General features: G+C 49.9%; 1 long non-coding RNA gene across 1 annotated transcript in view; it reads right to left on the bottom strand.

The window, feature by feature from the left end:
* Nucleotides 1–16,892, bottom strand: part of LOC146782989 (uncharacterized) — a 56,322-nt gene that overhangs the window by 18,266 nt on the left and 21,164 nt on the right. The window contains exon 2 of the long non-coding RNA XR_014972406.1: nt 15,417–15,564. This is a non-coding gene — a long non-coding RNA (uncharacterized LOC146782989). The remainder of the gene's footprint in view (nt 1–15,416; nt 15,565–16,892) is intronic.

Genomic DNA, 16,892 nt, shown 5'->3' with positions numbered 1-16,892 from the left:
GCAATATGGAGGCATTAGTTGAGCAGCTCTTGGTGACACTCCTGGGTCGCGACACATTTTCAGCCATATTTGTCGTGCCCAAGGCTCCCTGGGTCCTAGGAAACCGCCTGGTGCTCCCCCACATCCTGTTATTGCTAAATTATTGAACTAAAGGGACAGGGATGCTGCGTTGAGGCAAGCTAGAGAGAGACTCGATATACAATTTGAGGGTTCCTCGATCTTGCTTTTCCCAGACTTCACCATGAGGGTGCATGAGGAAAGACAACAGTTTGCTCCCTTGATGAGTTGCCTATGGGAGCATAATTGAGGGTCATCGTGGATGGCGGATCAAAGATTTTCACTGACCCAAAGTCACTGCAGAAGGCCAACAAGGAGTACATCAAGACTGATGGACGGAGAAGAAACACTGAGGAGCTGGCCGGGGCGTTTGGGTTGATATGGAGGGGCAAGTATAACACGGTTGTCCTCTGGTTTTCTTACATTTCTCTGAACAGGTATGTAACATATGGACTGTTTGAAGTGCACTAGAGGTGATTCATGGATGCCTGCTGCCCAGAGTTTGAGGGGATAACTTCAGATGCTTGTTTGGGGATGCGGTCAGCTTTGATGGAGATCGACATTGAGACTTTAGATCTGCCGCAGCTTGCGAATGGTCCTCTCTGGCCTGGCAGGAAGGCCTCTGAGTTGGTGACAGTGAGACTACCTCAACTTTTAGGGGATCCAGTTAACTGTTGCTCGATGGGTGTATAAACAGTGTTCAAATGGCCACGTCTTATTTCTGACTTTGTGGATTTCCAAGCGGTGAGCTGGTAACAGTATGCATACAGTACTTACATAATTCTATAACAATGCACTGTTATATGAGAGAGGGTTGGAGACGCATGGATCCTATAGATAGTGCAGATCTAGTTAATGTAACTTGAAATGACGCAGAGCCAGGGCAATAGAGCTCGCTTCCTCACATGGAACATTTGGGGCCTTAATGATTTTAGAAAGACGCGAAAGGTGATATCTTATCTTACTAGGCACGAGATTGATATCGCCTTATTACAGGAGACCCATTTGCCCATAGATAGTAAAATGCTTACACTTAGGCGTTTACATGGTACCTTTCATGCGGCGGGGTTCACTACGCATGCCATGGGGGTGCTCACCTGGGTCAACCCCAGATCAGGTATACATTTGGAGGTGCTTGAGGCAGACCCAAGGGGGCAGGTTTGTGATCTCTAGCTGTCTAGGGCAGGGAGCTGACATACTTATAGTTAAGATCAATGGACCTAACTACGATAATCACCAATTCTATCACAACTTGTTTGGGGGTCTGGAAGGGGAGTCCTCTCTAACGCAAATATGGTGTGGGGATCTCAACTGCGTGCTGGGCCAGGCATTGGACCGATCCTGGGGCCCTGCTCGTTGCCCTTCAGCTGCGGATAGTGATTACTGATGTGGCAACTCAGTTGAATATGCTGGATGTCTGGCAGACATTCTCACCGGCTGCCGGGGGCTTTATCCACTACTCAGCCCTGCATGACCTCCATACCAGAATGGATTATTGGTTGGTCGCTAGAACTTTGTATCCTCAGATTTGCGCCTGGTTGACTCACCCCCACTCCTTTTCAGATCACTCACCAATAATGCTGGACATAGAGAGACCTGAGAAGAGGCCTGCTCCCTTCACATGGCAGTTTCCGCCATACTCGTTGTTAGACAGGGTCTTCAAATCCGAGATGGCTGCGGACATAGAGAGCTTCTTTGAAACAAATATTGGCTCTGTTCGCCAGCTTTATACAGTATGGGAGACTTTAAAAGTCTATATACAGGGGATAGCCATGTCCAAGCGTTCTGGGGTCCTCTGTTCTCTTAGAGGGAGACTGGCTGCGAGTAAGTGCCCTCTTTCTGCATGGTTGTCCCCACTTTTTCTGAATAGATGATGTGCTTTGACTGAGTGTGCCCTGGGCTCCTGCTAATCAGGTACCCAGGGACTATGTTCTTTCCCTAAAACTGCATTGAAGCCTAAACCCAATTGGCATCTCTGGCCAAAGGTCAGCCCCTGGTAAATGGTACCACAGGTACCCAGGGCACTGTGACCAGAGAAGGCCTCTAAAGGCTGCAGCACTTATTGTGCCACCCTTAGAGGTCCTGTACCATTTCACTCACACACTGCCTTTGCAGGCTGTGTGTTTTGGTGCAGAACAAAGTGAAGAGTCAACATGACACACTTCTCTTTGTGCCATGCCTGCAACCCACTGCTCTGGCATAGGTCATGCTCCCCTCTAGCTGGGTGGACTATACCAGTGGTGAGGATACAGGTGCATGAGCCATGTCCCCCTACAGTGTCTAAGTCCATTCTTAGATGTTGTAAGTGCAGTGCTGCCATTAAGAGTATATGGTGCTGGGAGTTTGTCATTATGAACTCCAAAACGCCATAATGGCCACACTGTAAACTGAAAAGTTTGGTATCAAACTTCTCAGCACATTAAGCACACGCGGATGCCAGTGTGGGACTGAATGAAAAATGCACACAGAGGGCATCTTAGAGATGCCCACTGAAAACTAACCTACCACTAGTGTTTCAGCTGCCACCACCAAACATGTTTCTGGACCCCTGTGGCAAGAGCTTACTGCTCTCTGGGGCCTGAAACAATGTACATCCTGGGACGAGGTACAAAGCTTCCTCCCCCAGGATTGGCAGGGTTCACGAAGAGGAAGCGTCAAAGGCTTACCGCCTTTGTAAGCTTCCCTAGGCCACTTGCTGCTCTCAGCAACTGGCCCCCAGTGGTTTAGAACCCCACTTTGGGCGGGAAAACCGGCAGGAACAACAAGTGAGGAGAGAGGTGTGCCCACCTCTGCCAACTTCACCCCTCAGGTGGGGGAAGCGAGGTGAAGCACAAATCTCAGTCCATGCCATCCTGCAGATGGGGGGACCCAGCTAACCAGGGATAGGCCTATGCCCCCTCCCACTGTAGGGTAGCATAATAGGGGCAGTACCCACCACAGGGAAGGGAGCCATTGGTCGCAACCTTTTTAACAAACTGTAACGCCCCTGAATCTAGTATTTAGGGGCACTCCTGAACCTTGCTTCCTCAAACAAGATGAAACTACAAGAAGAAGAAGAAGGACTGAACATCCGTGCAGAACCTCACAAGTGGAAGACGCCCACTAACTTGGCCCCAGCCCTACCGGCCTGTCTCCCCCTCGAACCTGCTCCTGCAAAATCCTGTTGTGTCCTGCAGCCAGCAACCTTGAAAACCCCGGAGGACCTACCTGCCTTCAACCACAAAGACTTTGTCTCCCCTGAACACCGGATTTGTTAACCTGCAATCTCTGGCATCGGCCGGAAATTGAGAATTCGCACAAGTTTGCACCCGCCGTACACGGCCGGAGCTCGAGTGGGCAAACAGCACGAGGTGGTCCCCCTGGTGATCCTGACCCGAGATCCAGTGATGCCCGACTTGCCTCAAGCCTCCAGCCGACGCCTGCAACCTAAATCCAAAAGGACCCCTCAACCGCGACCAGGAGCTGGTACGAAGATCCTACCCCAAAAGGGACCCCAAAAGGCAACCCAGCAACCGACGCCGCGTGGCCTTGGGTGGCCCAACCAACGGTGCTTAGCCAACCCCCAATTTACCTTTTGAAGTGGTGGTCGCACCCAGAAGACCTTCTTCCCTGCAGTGCCTTTTCAAACCGGAGGTTCCCCATAGCAAACAACAGGGTGCCTCACGTCGAAACAGCACCCTGCACCCGGCCACCCTAGTGCCGCTGAGGGTGCACCTTTGTTTCCCCATTTGCCCTGAGCTAAAGTTCAGGAGCTTTGCTCACACAGCCAACTGGCCTGCTAGCCAGCAGCCACCAACCGGAGAACCCCCATCCCCCATTGGATAATATTGTGCCTCAGCACTCTTAACCCGGCCGCCCTAGTGCCGCTGAGGGTGTAACGAGAGTGAATCCTTGACCCTGGGGGAACCCTTGTTCTAACCCAGAAGCTCAACTCCAAAGACCGATTACTTACCTGGTAACCATTAACTTAATTTCTCTCCATAGGAACCTATTTACTGTTTTTCTCTGAAAAATGTTCCAAGTGTGGAGTTGAATTGTATGGAAACCTGAAAAATAACAATTGTGCAAAACTGACTTAACTTACTTTTTCTCTTGGAAATGTCCCAGTGTGATAGCTAGGCATATCACAGGGAGTAGAAAACAATCTAAAAAGAAATCTGAAAGTAACGTAAAAATAACTTGCCTGTAATTTTAACTGCAAGATCAATACAAAGTATATGTGCAGCAGTTCACAGTATTGCATAACCATTAATTCAAACTGTAACCATTCCAAAGTATATTTGCAACGGCATTTCAAACTGTATATTTACTGCAAAGTAATTATCAACTTACCTGTGCCAGGCTTACTTGGTTCTAGGAAATAAAATAACAAAGAGTAATTTTATACAAAACCAATTGGTCTGAAGTTCAGTCTTTGAATTAATTTGCTTACTGGGTGTGTGCAACAAATGCTTAACATGGTGCTCTGATAATGCCTTCCTGCTTGACCACACTACCACAAATAGAGAGTGAGGTGCTATCTAACTTTACCTCTGCCTACCTTTGAGGTTCAACTGGACTCTGTGCACACTATAACTCACTTTGGTATAGTATATACAGAGCCAGTTTCCTACACTGGCTAGCCTTGAGAATCGTTTGGTTGATCGAGATAGAGCAGGAGGCCTTGGTGAGTTGGGATGCTCGGGTAGCGGAATAATTAAATTCATTGGAGGAGTACCACGAAATCGCTGACAGCAAGGTTAAACACATGGGGAAATACGCAGTTGCCAAAACATATGGGGAGGGGAAAGGCCGGGCTCAGTGTAAGAAGCTGTGCTGAGAGATTGGTGTGAGTCGGGCTGTGTGTCTGAGTTGCGTGCAGAGTGGCGAGCTACTGAGAGACCCAACAGCAATAGCAGATAAGTGTGATCAGTACTGTTCCTATCTGTACCACTCTAGAGTGACTGCTGATGATGCAGCGATCAAAGAATACTTAGAACATATTTGGATGCCCTGGTTGACTGATGAGCATAAGGAGCACCTAATGAGGCCGTTAGATGCCGGTGAAGTGCTTGCTGCGCTAAATGCAATGTGTGCTGGAAGCACCCCAGGGCAAGATGGCCTTACTGTTGCTTTCTTTAAGGAGTTGCTTACTCCACACCGGATTACTCTTTTTGAGGAGATAGGGGGTGGGGGGAATGCCCCCTCAACGAGGGAAGCCTTAACAGTTACATTATTAAAGCCAGACAAACTCCCTAATGAATGTTCATCCTTTAGGCCCCGGTCACTTTTTAATGTGGATACCAAGCTCTTCGCTAAAATCTTAGCTAACCAGCTGGCCCGCTGGTTGCTTTCTTTGTTGGTCCGGAACAATCAGGGTTTGTCCCAGGGCATACCTCGACATACAATCTACCGACTGAGTTTGGAACAATACAGCATATTAAGCCGGAAACCAAAGCTGCTGCATATTAAGCCAGAAACCAAAGCTGCTGAGGTCTCTCGACGCAGTGAAATGCTTTCATGCAGGTAGTGTTGAGGCGGGCCCCGGAATTGGAATTAAATTATTTTGTGGAACAAGGTTCACATGCGTACCACTGGGTACACCAGTGGCCTCCCACATGTACAGATTGAAATGGTTGCGGCTGGGCCCCCTCCTCTCTCATTGTTGTTGTTTCAGGCGAGCTGGTATTTTGGACTCCGTTAATTCGGGTACTCATGCATGTCAAAATTTGTTAAAAAGGCAGGCGGCCACTATCTTGTATTTCCCTTCAACCCCGCTGGAGTGATGCCATTGGCTGCCAGCATACCGTGAAAGAGAGGTGGTCCAAGCACTGGTATCAATTAACATTGTTAAAATTGGGGAGCTACTTTCTGAAGGCACGGCTAGAGGATGAGCTGATAATGAGGCGGAAGTGCATGTTCACACACCGCTTGTGAAGTTTCACTTTCACAGGGTGAGGCATGCCATTCGCAGAACACTTGGGGAGGACATGACGGAACTGCCCAAGATAGCCTCCTTTTCTTTCCTTCTGTGTACGGAATCTCCTAGTAAGATAGACTCCAGTATTTAGAACATATCACTGGACTATCGTAGGAATCACTTCAGCAAGGCTAGCTGGAATGGCAAAATGATCTTGGGGAGGGTCTCCATGACATCACCTGGCCATATTGCTGTGAGGTCACGCAGAATGTCTCCTTGAAAGGGATACACTGAGTCATACATTTTAAGTTCCTTAATAGAGGTTATTATACGCCTGACAGGCTGCACAGATATGCCCTCCGTGACTCTGCAGAATGTGAGCGGTGTATAGTCACGCCAGCTGTGTTCTTGCATACCGCTGGTCGTGCCCAGTGATTGCGAACCACTGGAGATTAATTTGTCGCATGGTGAGCAAAATCACAGGGTTGCCACTGCCATTGGACCCACTATTGGCTTTGCCGGGTTGTACAAGGCGACTGCTGAAAGACACGCCGATTAATAGACATGGGTCTACTGCTTGCAAAACGCAGGGTTGCGATGCGCTGGGCTCGAGGACCAGCTCCTACTGTCAAAGACTGTTCAAAAGATATGGTTTAATGTACTACACAATCTGAATTGTATAGTGAATTACTATCGTCCTAGAATCGCCCTAAACGTTTTTGGGGTCTGTATCAGCACTATATAGCGGGAAAAGAGATGGATGTGACTGAAGGGGATGGTCCTGACTGATGGTGCAGACTGAGACAAGGGTTTCACCCTGTGGGATGATTGGACAACAACCCTGTTATTCACTGCATGTGTTGTAGCCCTGTGAGTACTAGATTCTGCTCGTCGTTGATCAAACATCGTGTCTATTTATGCACCTAATTGCATTGATGTATCTCCATGTAACATACTGAGTAGATGCTTTGCATTCTTTATATTACTGCGTTGTCTGCTCAACACTGATGTACTTCTGGGATTGCTTTCTGTTATCGTATTCACGAAAATGTAAAAAAGGTATGATCACGAGACTCTCTGATGAACTCAGAAGGTTACGGATGTCCTTTTGCCATGTCTGGTTTTTACCTACAGAGAAGTGCCACAGAAAGCAGTGGTATTTAGTCCCTATGAGCTTCTGTTTGGTCATCCTGTGAGGGGACCACCATGTCTAGCAAAGGCTGGGAGTGAACTCTCAAAGAGGCCCACCTAGCTATTTTGGACTATGTGCTTGGCCTACCTCAGGCAGATCCCACGTCACCCTTTTTGAAGCTATCTTGGTACATCATTACCCGTGACTGCTCCATTGTTTTTACTTTGTCAAGGGGACCACTTTAGTAAAAGTAACCTCGGCACTCCTTAGGCTATTTTCGGTCACCGAGACACCACCCTTATCTTACACCCACTCACTTGAATTCATCAATACGGCTAAGATCAAAGCTAAAGAACCCCACTGAGGAGCCGGTCAGGCACTGCATCATCAGCCCAATGAGGAGCTGCTCAATGATGAAGCTGGACACCCTTCAGGGTGTTTGATGGCATTCAGATCTGATCACTTAGACCCCCCCCCGCTGCAACCGAATCCCAGTACACCCACCCTTCTATCAGCCATATCACCCCCTCACCCTATGTGAGGAACTGTAACCTTATTTTGTGCAACATTGCCTGTGAATTGCTTTAGCCTGCTTTCTTCTGTGGCCGCACCACAATGCATCAGTCTTTGTTTACTACCCTGGGCAAGACACCTCTGTGCCCGGACTCGCTTGCCATGACTTTTGCCCAACCCCCACATGCGCTTCATTATGCTAGCTATCTCTGTTTCTCTGCATGCCATGAGTCCAAGCGGGAAGCATCTTGCACTGTAAGTGCATTGAGTTATGCCACTTGTCTGCGATCCTGCCACCCTCACTTCACTCAGACATCTCCCTGCTTTCAGAGGCCCTCCCTGAACCCACAAGCGGCCCATCCAACTACCTAGGCTTCATAATGTCCCCTGGCTCTGACTTAGAGTGCATGCCAATACTGCGGCGGCTAGCCGGACGAACTGACACAGAGATCGCTCCCATGTCCAACAGGGAATCAAGGCACCTTGCTTCTCGCAATAAGCGTAGCAACTCCTGCACTCTGTCTTCTGCCATGAAGTCTGAAGAGGTCATGTGACAGACTGTAGTCAAAAAAGTCTAATAATAATCAACAGTAAACAACACTAAGTTCAGATGTCAATCAATAAATCTTAAAAATAGAAATGTGGATTGCATTTTCTCACACAGGAAGGGAAAACACAGGGTGAAGGGAGAGCAAGGGTCTGCCCTGCATTTCAAAAGGTAACTCTTTCATTCGTAAGGAATCACTGGGCAAAGGAGGCCTGAGCACACCTGTCGAAGACTATAGGACTGATAAGGGAATCACAACGAGTGGGAACAATGTCACGGGTAACCTTTAAAACCACATATCACTGATGAAAAAATCAAGGTGGCCTGTGTTGGGAGTTCCCAAATTTGAAGACTGTTCTTTAGTGATAGATGACTTACAGTGTCATAAGATGTGGGCATTTGCAAATAGGCGACCCGTTACACGAACATAAAAAGCAGAGAGACAAAATCTAACAGTGTATATGGAAAATATTTAAATAGGAGGCTTGAGACGAAGACTTGGTCAAAGTTCAGCTTATTGCAACCAGGATTGTGACCCAGAGGGTCGTCCAATCTCCCATGCTTGCTGAGGAAACATCACCCAAGAGAATCAAGAACTCTCACCTAGTGCACAACCTTCTACCTAACCCAAGACCAGTGAACTCTGAGGTTCAGGACAGAGCTAGTCAGTAGCAAGATCTAGAAGTCATGGTGCAAGAATCTGAGAGGCAGAATGAAAGGTTAGGGTGCATCCGGACCACTGCACCGATCGGACTACCTGTCTGCATGCGAGACATGACCCCTGAATTAGAAAAGGGGGGACTGAAACTTTAGGGCCATCGCGTTTTAACAATACATCAGAGACTATAGGGCTGCCATAAATGTGAGAGACAACCACTGCACAAGAGTGAGCAACAGGAACTTAGGGACAGTTGTCCTGGTTCAGCGATGTTGAAATAATAGGGCTATAGCTGTGACCCCAAGAAGCTTGCCTCCTTAGGCGAGTAACACAACCTCTGTATACCAGGAAAGGCTCATGGGGATTCAAGGGCCATCGCCATTGGTACACTGCTGCTGGAGAAGACCAGGATGTCACCCTAGGCAGTGATGTGACCAGAATTGGGACGTCGTCTTGAGTGTGTGAAAGACACCTGAGATTTGCAAGAGGAGATCTTGAACACCAGCGTGGGTCGAGATTCACACAATAAGTGCATCTGCTCAATAAACTTTGTAAACACTGACGCACTCAAAATCTTTGTCAGAAACCAAAGGAACTTACTGTCAACTCTGAAGAGCAGCGTGAAGATCCAAGTCCAGAGATGGTTGCAAATAGGCGGCTATTCTTTTCCAGCACCAGCCGCTGTAGAATTATAAGCCAGACTACCAAATGTTTCTGGGCCTGCAGCTAGGTCTCCTGTGGTGCGGGCAAGATAAAACTTTGTGGTGCACAGCCTATGGGTGGCAGCTACTTTAACTTTAGCACTGCCGGCACTAGGACAAATTGTCCTTATCCAGGAAACTGTGGGAATTTAAAGCATCATTCTTTTTTTTATACCCAAGTTCTCAGATTTCGTCATTTTCCACAAAATTCTACAAGACTAAAAAAAAATGCATTGGAGATATAGACATAGTAAATACATTATCATCAACATCATTACCCATTCAGGCCATGATTTATCCAACACCCGCTCCACATCTTATAATTTCGTTGGCAAAACAGGGCCTTGTAAATCGGCTTCTCATGGCTGGCACACCAGTCCACCCCCCTCTACCCCTCGAATGAGGCATGGTTCCAGCGACTTCCAGTTACGGGCGATATTTTTTTTGCCCAACAATCAATCAATCAATCATAGCATTTGTATAGCGCGCTACTCACCCGGAGGGTCTCAAGGCGCTGGGGGAGAGGGGTCCGTTACTGCTCGAAAAGCCAGGTCTCGAATTGCTTCCTGAAGGAGAGATGGTCCTTGGTCAGCCGAAGTTGGATGGGGAGTGAGTTCCAGGTCTTGGCTGCCAGGTAGGAGAAGGATCTTCCTCCGGTGGTGGCTCTGCGGATGCGTGGTACGGCAGAAAGGGCAAGGTTGGTCGACCGAAGCTGGCGTGTGGGTGTGTAGAAGGTCAGGCGGTTGTTGAGATACTTGGGGCCCAGGTCGTGGAGAGCCTTGTGTGCGTGGGTGAGGAGTCTGAACGTGATCCTCTTGCTGACGGGGAGCCAGTGCAGGTCTCTCTGTTGGCCGGAGATGTGGCTGTGTCGGGGGATGTCCAGGATGAGTCGTGCGGAGGCGTTCTGGATGCGTTGGAGTCTTTTCTGAAGCTTAGCTGTGGTACCGGCGTAGAGGGTGTTCTCGTAGTCCAGTCGGCTGGTGACGAGTGCCTGGGTGACCGTCTTCCTGGTTTCGTTGGGGATCCATCGGAAGATCTTAGGGATCATGCGTAGGTTGTTGAAGCATGATGAGACGGCGTTGACTTGTCTGGTCATCGAGAGGGAGGAGTCCAGGATGAAGCCCAGGTTGCGTGCGTGGTCCGTAGGCTTGGGAGTGGCGCTCAGGGCGGGGGGCCACCAGGAGTAGTCCCAGGCGGAGGGTGATGATCCCAGGATGAGGACTTCCGTCTTGTCTGAGTTCAGTTTCAGGCGGCTGTTCTTCATCCATTCGGTGACGTCTTTCATTCCCTCCTGGAGGCTGGTTCTGGCAGTGGCGGGGTCGTTGGTGAGGGAGAGGATCAGCTGGGTGTCGTCGGCATAGGAGATGATGTTGAGGTTGTGTTGGCGTGTGATGGCTGCGAGGGGGCTCATGTAGACGTTGAAGAGGGTTGGGCTGAGGGATGATCCTTGTGGTACGCCGCAGATGACTTCGGTGGCCTCGGATCTGAATGGGGGGGGGGAGGCGGACTCTGAGTTCTTCCGGCGAGGAACAAGATGATCCAATCCAGTGCCTTCTCTTGGATCCCGATGTTGCTGAGGCGCTGTACTAGGGTGCGGTGGCAGACAGTGTCGAATGCTGCAGAGAGGTCCAGGAGGATGAGGGCCGCTGTGTCCCTGTTGTCGAGCAGGGATCTAATGTCATCGGTGGCTGCGATCAGTGCGGTCTCGGTGCTGTGGTTAGCTCGAAAACCGGACTGCGAGGGGTCGAGGGATCCGTTAGTCTCCAGGAAGGCGGCGAGCTGTCTGTTGAGGGTCTTCTCGATGACTTTGACTTTGGCCGGAAAAGGGAGGAGCGAGATGGGGCGGAAGTTCTTGAGGTCGGTGGGTCCGCTGTTGGTTTCTTCAGGAGGGCGCTGAGCTCGGCATGCTTCCAGCTCTCCGGGAAGGTGGCGGTGTGGAAGGAGGTGTTGATGATGTCCCGTAGTTGGGGTGCGATGATGGAGTCGGCCTTGTTGAAGATGTGGTGGGGGCAGGGGTCGGCAGGTGATCCGGAGTGGATGGTGTTCATCGCGCGGGTGGGGTCTTCGGTGCTGACCGGTGTCCAGGCGCAGAGGGGGGGGGGGGGGTGGTGGTGGTGGTGGGGGGCGTTGGTTGGGTGCGTGTTTGGTGTGCCGAAGCTGTTGTGTATGTTGGCGATCTTGCGGTGGAAGAACGAGGCGAGTGAGTTGCAGAGGTCTTGTGAGGGAGTGATGTCGTTGTTTCCGGCGCTGGGGTTGGAGAGCTCTTTGATGATGCTGAATAGTTCCTTGCTGTTGTGGGCGTTGTTGACCAGTCTTTCCTTGTAAGCTGTCTTCTTGGTGGTGCGGATCAGCTGGTGGTGCCTGCGGGTGGCGTGCTTGAGGGCGGTCATGTTGTCTGGTCTGGTCGTGGCGCCAGGCTTTCTCGAGTGTGCGGCAGTTCTTCTTCGAGTCCTTGAGTTCGTCGGTGAACCAGGGGGCTTTCTTGCTGCCGGGTCAGCTGGGAGGGTTCTTCAGTGGTGCGAGGTCGTCGGCGCAGGCGGTCAGCCACTGTGTGAGGTTGCTGGCTGCTTCGTTAGGGTCCGTTGTGCTGGCGGGAGGGTTCCGGCTGAGGGAGGTGGTCAGCTGCTCGGCGGCGATCTTGCTCCAGCTTCGGCGAGGAACCCGTTGCAGGTGGTGGTGGGTCGTGGTTTTTATGAAGCAGCTGTGGTCAGTCCAATGAAGTCCGGTAGAGTGGCTGAAGGAGATGTGTTTGCTGGATGAGAAGACTGGGTCAAGCGTGTGGCCGGCGTAGTGGGTGGGGCTGTTCACCAGTTGCTTGAGTCCGAGAGGCGAGGTTGTCCAGCAGGGTGGTGGTGTTGCAGTCCTTGTTGTTCTCCAGGTGGAAGTTGAGGTCCCCTAGGAGGATGTAGTCACCGGAGGGGAGGGTGTGCGGGCTGATGAAGTCTGCGATGTCTTCGCTGAATTATGCGCGTGGTCCCGGGGGTCTGTAGATGAGGGTGCCTCTGAGGGTCGTCTTGAGGTCGGAGTGTATCTGGAAGTGGAGGTGTTCGGCGGCGGTGAAGGTGTCGTCGGAGTTGGTCGTGATGCAGATGGTGTTCTTGTGTACGATGGCGATGCCTCCTCCAATCTGGTGGACGCAATCTCTCCGGGAGATCTTGTATCCGTCCGGGATGGCTGTGACAATGTCTGTGACAATGTCGGGCGCTGAGGAGGCGTTCATCCGGCCGGTACAGTTCTAGTCGAGGCAGCATAAGCTGCCAGCCAAAATAAGAGCTTGCTAGATTTGTATCTATGCTCGTAGACCAGCTAGGCCAACCCTCTCTATGGCCATGCCGATAAAGGTTCTCTCCAGTCTCAGTCAACCAACTTCCTCCAAAAGGCACAACAGGGCTGTCCTCGAAGGATTGTGTGATGGAAGTTCACAATGACATACAAAAAGCGGGAAGCACATCTGCTTAAATAAAGCTACCCGCCCCATAGCGCTTAAAGGCAGGATGCCCCATTTCTACAGGTCCCTAGTCAAGGTTTTAGTAAAGGGGCTGAATATTAAGAGTCCAAGCCAGGGCTGGGAGGTGTAGAATATACATACATCAAACTATTTGAAGGAGTAAGCATATCGGGATCGCAGGGCACCAGGAATGTCCTCCTGTGTCTTCAACTGGTACCAACAGTGACTTGTTCATGTTTATCTGCAGACCAGAGGCTTCACCATATAGGTGGAGGTGTCTGGGGCCGAAAGACTGCATGTAAACCAGAAGTAATGGGATGTTATCCACATACAGAGCTGTGCGCTCTTCAGGATCCTCCTCTTAAAGCCATCCAGAATTTGGGAGTCGCATCTGATAAGACGTGCCAAGAGTTCAATTACTAAGCCAAGAAATGGAGACAGAGAACAGACCTGTTTGGAGCCTCTGACTACTGGGAAGGGCGGGTATAGGACTCAGTTTACCTGGACTTGGATGCAGGGACATTGTATGGCAGGCTGATGAGCCCAAAGTAGTAAGTTAAAAAAACTGCGTGCTTCAGCACAGCTTCCAAGAAGGTCCACAAAACAGTGTCAAAGGCCGTTTCAAATTCAATTCGGTAGGGGGGGCTGCTCAATCGGCACGCCTGGGGCAGGGTGAGTTGTACCCTCCGTATGCAACAGCGGGTGCTCCTGCCAGGCATGAACCAACATTTGGTCTGGGTAGACTAGGTAACTCAGTGTCTGACAATGTAGTCACTAGGACATTCGAAAAAATGTGATGTCTGCGTTTTTGAGAGAGATAGGCATATACGAGGAGCAATCTTCTGCGGCTTGGTTGTCCTTAGAAATCACCACAATAATGGCAGTGCCAGGTCTTGGGGTGAATGATCAATGCTCTGCCCCCTCAGTTTAGAGGGCCAGTAGGTGATGGAGCGAACGGGTCGGGTAACTTTTAAGGAATGCCATGCTGAACTAGTCTGTGCCAGGGGTCTTTCCCAAATTGAGAGCTGAAATTGCCATGTTTATCTCCTCAGTTGTGATCTTTTGGTCAAGTTTTTTGGCTATAAAAGGCAGGGAATCGAGTGCATGGGAAATCTCCTTTAGCAGTGGGAATGCAGACTCCTGTGGGGGTACAGGGGTTGCACCCTACAAGTCTTTTTTACACTGCGATTACATGAGCAACCTCGGGCATACTTTCATGAAGGGTTCCATGAAAATTGCAAATGGCCGGTACAGTTCTAGTCGAGGCAGCATAAGCTGCCAGCCAAAATAAGAGCTTGCTAGATTTGTATCTATGCTCGTAGACCAGCTGGGCCAACCCTCTCCCACACTCCCTCTAGGAAGATCTGTTTCAGGGTGGGCAGTCCAGATCCTCTATCTAGAGTGGTGGACTTGCAGCTGTCGCTCAATGTCGCCGAGGTACAGCCACAGGTCCACCACTCCAAGGAGAGGATATGGGCTCCTAAATCCATTACCTGTACCAGTTGGCGTGTCTTCTTTCCCCCTACATATCCCTTGGTCAGACCCCCTCAGGGTGGGTTTACTGGACGCCCATAGGGGTTCCAGCAGAGGCCACACTATTACAGCTGAGCTTAAAGAAGATCTTTAGTGCTCTATAAAGTCAATACAGTCTTGGTCTACTAGATGCCAGGCGTTGATGCGCTACATAGGTCATAAGGTGCACAAAAGGGTTTCCATTTTAAAGAGGGGTGTGTGTTCCGAGATGACTCAGGTCAGGATCTTTTTGCATTGTAATACAAGGGAGGTCACTGGCTGGGAGCCAAATCAGACGGATTAAATCAATCATGATTTGTAGAACACAGATGCTTCAACAATGAGGGTCTCAAGGTCTTTGACCCAGTTTATGCGCTGCTGACACGCAAGTGTACAGCCCTTGTGAGGGGTTACATAATCTCCAAGCATCGCATAGGCCAATTGAGTTGGCCTACAATGTAAGTTGTGATGAGCGCGCAATTCAGCCTGGGCAAAGGGCCTCGAAAATATCAAGACTGGGGTCTGGGACGGCATTAAAAATAACCCACACCCCCAATCAGATAGGCCAGGGGGTTGGGAGGCACCACAAGGTCCTGGAGAGCCTGTAGTGTCCAGTGCAACCTCTGTTGGAGAACGTAGGCCGATATGAAGTACTGGTGTCTAGTCTCTAGAGGGCCCTCCATCCCTATGTACCTCCCCTGTGGGTCAATGTATGAGGAGGACACCGCAACTAGGAAGGACATATGCAGCAGGATCACGACCCCTCGTGAACCTCTTAAGAACTCAGTTAAAAAACTCAGTCATAGCCAAACATGATGCGAAGGGACAGTGGGAACCTAAAAGATGCGTTTCTTAAAGCAGGACCACATTGTTGCTAAACCGCTTTATATAGCAAAGTACTGCCAATCTCTTATAAACTGAGGACATGGTTTACATTCCAGGAAATTACCTTAGCCATTTGGGGGCTGTACTGGAAAGTGGTGAACTGGCCCCTCTCCTCATGAGAGGCCTCCTGGTCCAAAGGGGGATAGACTTAGTGGAGCCGTAGAGCATTTTGTATGAGAGTGCCCGCAGTGGACGAAATTTGATTTAAATGCCTGCAAAAGAAAACAAGAATAAAAGGAACACAGAACACTTACCCATCCCACCCAACAGCCCCACCTCCAGCACATACTTACAACTATAAAGTATCTGTCGCCCAATATTTCAACATAAAGAAACTAGTAGGGTGGGTCAGGATCCATCGGAGGCTCCCTGTTGCTCAATTGAAGGATCACACTGGCCGACAACAATTTCTAATTCATACAATAAAACAAAAGAACACAGGAAAACACTCCCTCCACCCCACATCCAAAACATTTTTAAGCAATATAGCAATAGAATAGTTCACAGCGTCTGCAGCAATGGTTGGCTATCCATGACTGGGGCATTCTGCACCTCTCCACCTGCCAGGGTTCAATTGATTGGCTCATGATCGCTATCTTAGTCTGAAAGAGAGTGGGGGTGCCTGAGAGCGACGCCTTTGGGTCCAGAGCTCCTGGTGGACTCCCAGCAGGAGATGGGTTCAATAACCATAGTCACCTGTGCTGGTTCGGTCTGTCTCTCCTTGAGTGGGTTCTCATTCCCCAGGGGTACCTGAGAGAGCTCACGGGGGACCCAGCTGTCCTAGAGTTTGCTGCCTCCCCAACTCTGGTGGGCCAGAGTACCCATCGCTCACTTCCATGCTTGTTGGTGAATTTCAAAGAAATAGGTGGACGGGTTGAAAATAGCTTTCAGATGGACCGAGAATGGGAGCATATATTGGATCTGAAGGGCCACAAGTTTGTTTAACGACCTAAAGAAAGCATCTGCATTGCTGGGCTGCCCAGGTGTAGTCTGGGAAGAACATGGGCTTGGTGGTGAAGCGCAGATATTGGTGATTTGAGCATCCTGGAAGATGACATACCGACAGTGGTGGTTGAAGATGTGGCCCATCATGGGATGAGAAAATCCTTGGGGGAAGACATTTAGCCATGACCCGCTGCGCCCTCTCCTCCACGAAACTAAGAGACAGCTTATCCAATGGGACACAAGAATGGAACCATTGCTCCAGAAAGCAGTCTGTCACTGAGGTCTCAACTCCTTCTGGGAACCCAACGAGCCACAGGCTCTTTCTCAGGCATTGGTTTTCAGCACCCTGTGCTCGTTCTTCCAGTATATCCATTGTGGAGAGCAACTTGGAGGCCTGGAGTTTAAGGATCGTCACTTCATCCTCAACCGTTGAGACCCCGGCTTCAGCCTCAGTCAACCGGTCTGCTATTTTGTGAGTATATTGGCACAGGAGGGTGACATCCACCTAGACCTCATTCACTTTTGTCTCTACTGATACCAGGCGCCTTGAATTGCTTTGAGAATGATGGGCATGTCTGTTTATTGTTATTAATGG

This window comes from Triturus cristatus, chromosome 12, assembly GCF_964204655.1.
Source record: "Triturus cristatus chromosome 12, aTriCri1.1, whole genome shotgun sequence".
Taxonomy (NCBI): domain Eukaryota; kingdom Metazoa; phylum Chordata; class Amphibia; order Caudata; family Salamandridae; genus Triturus; species Triturus cristatus.
This window is presented reverse-complemented; position numbering and strand designations above follow the sequence as displayed.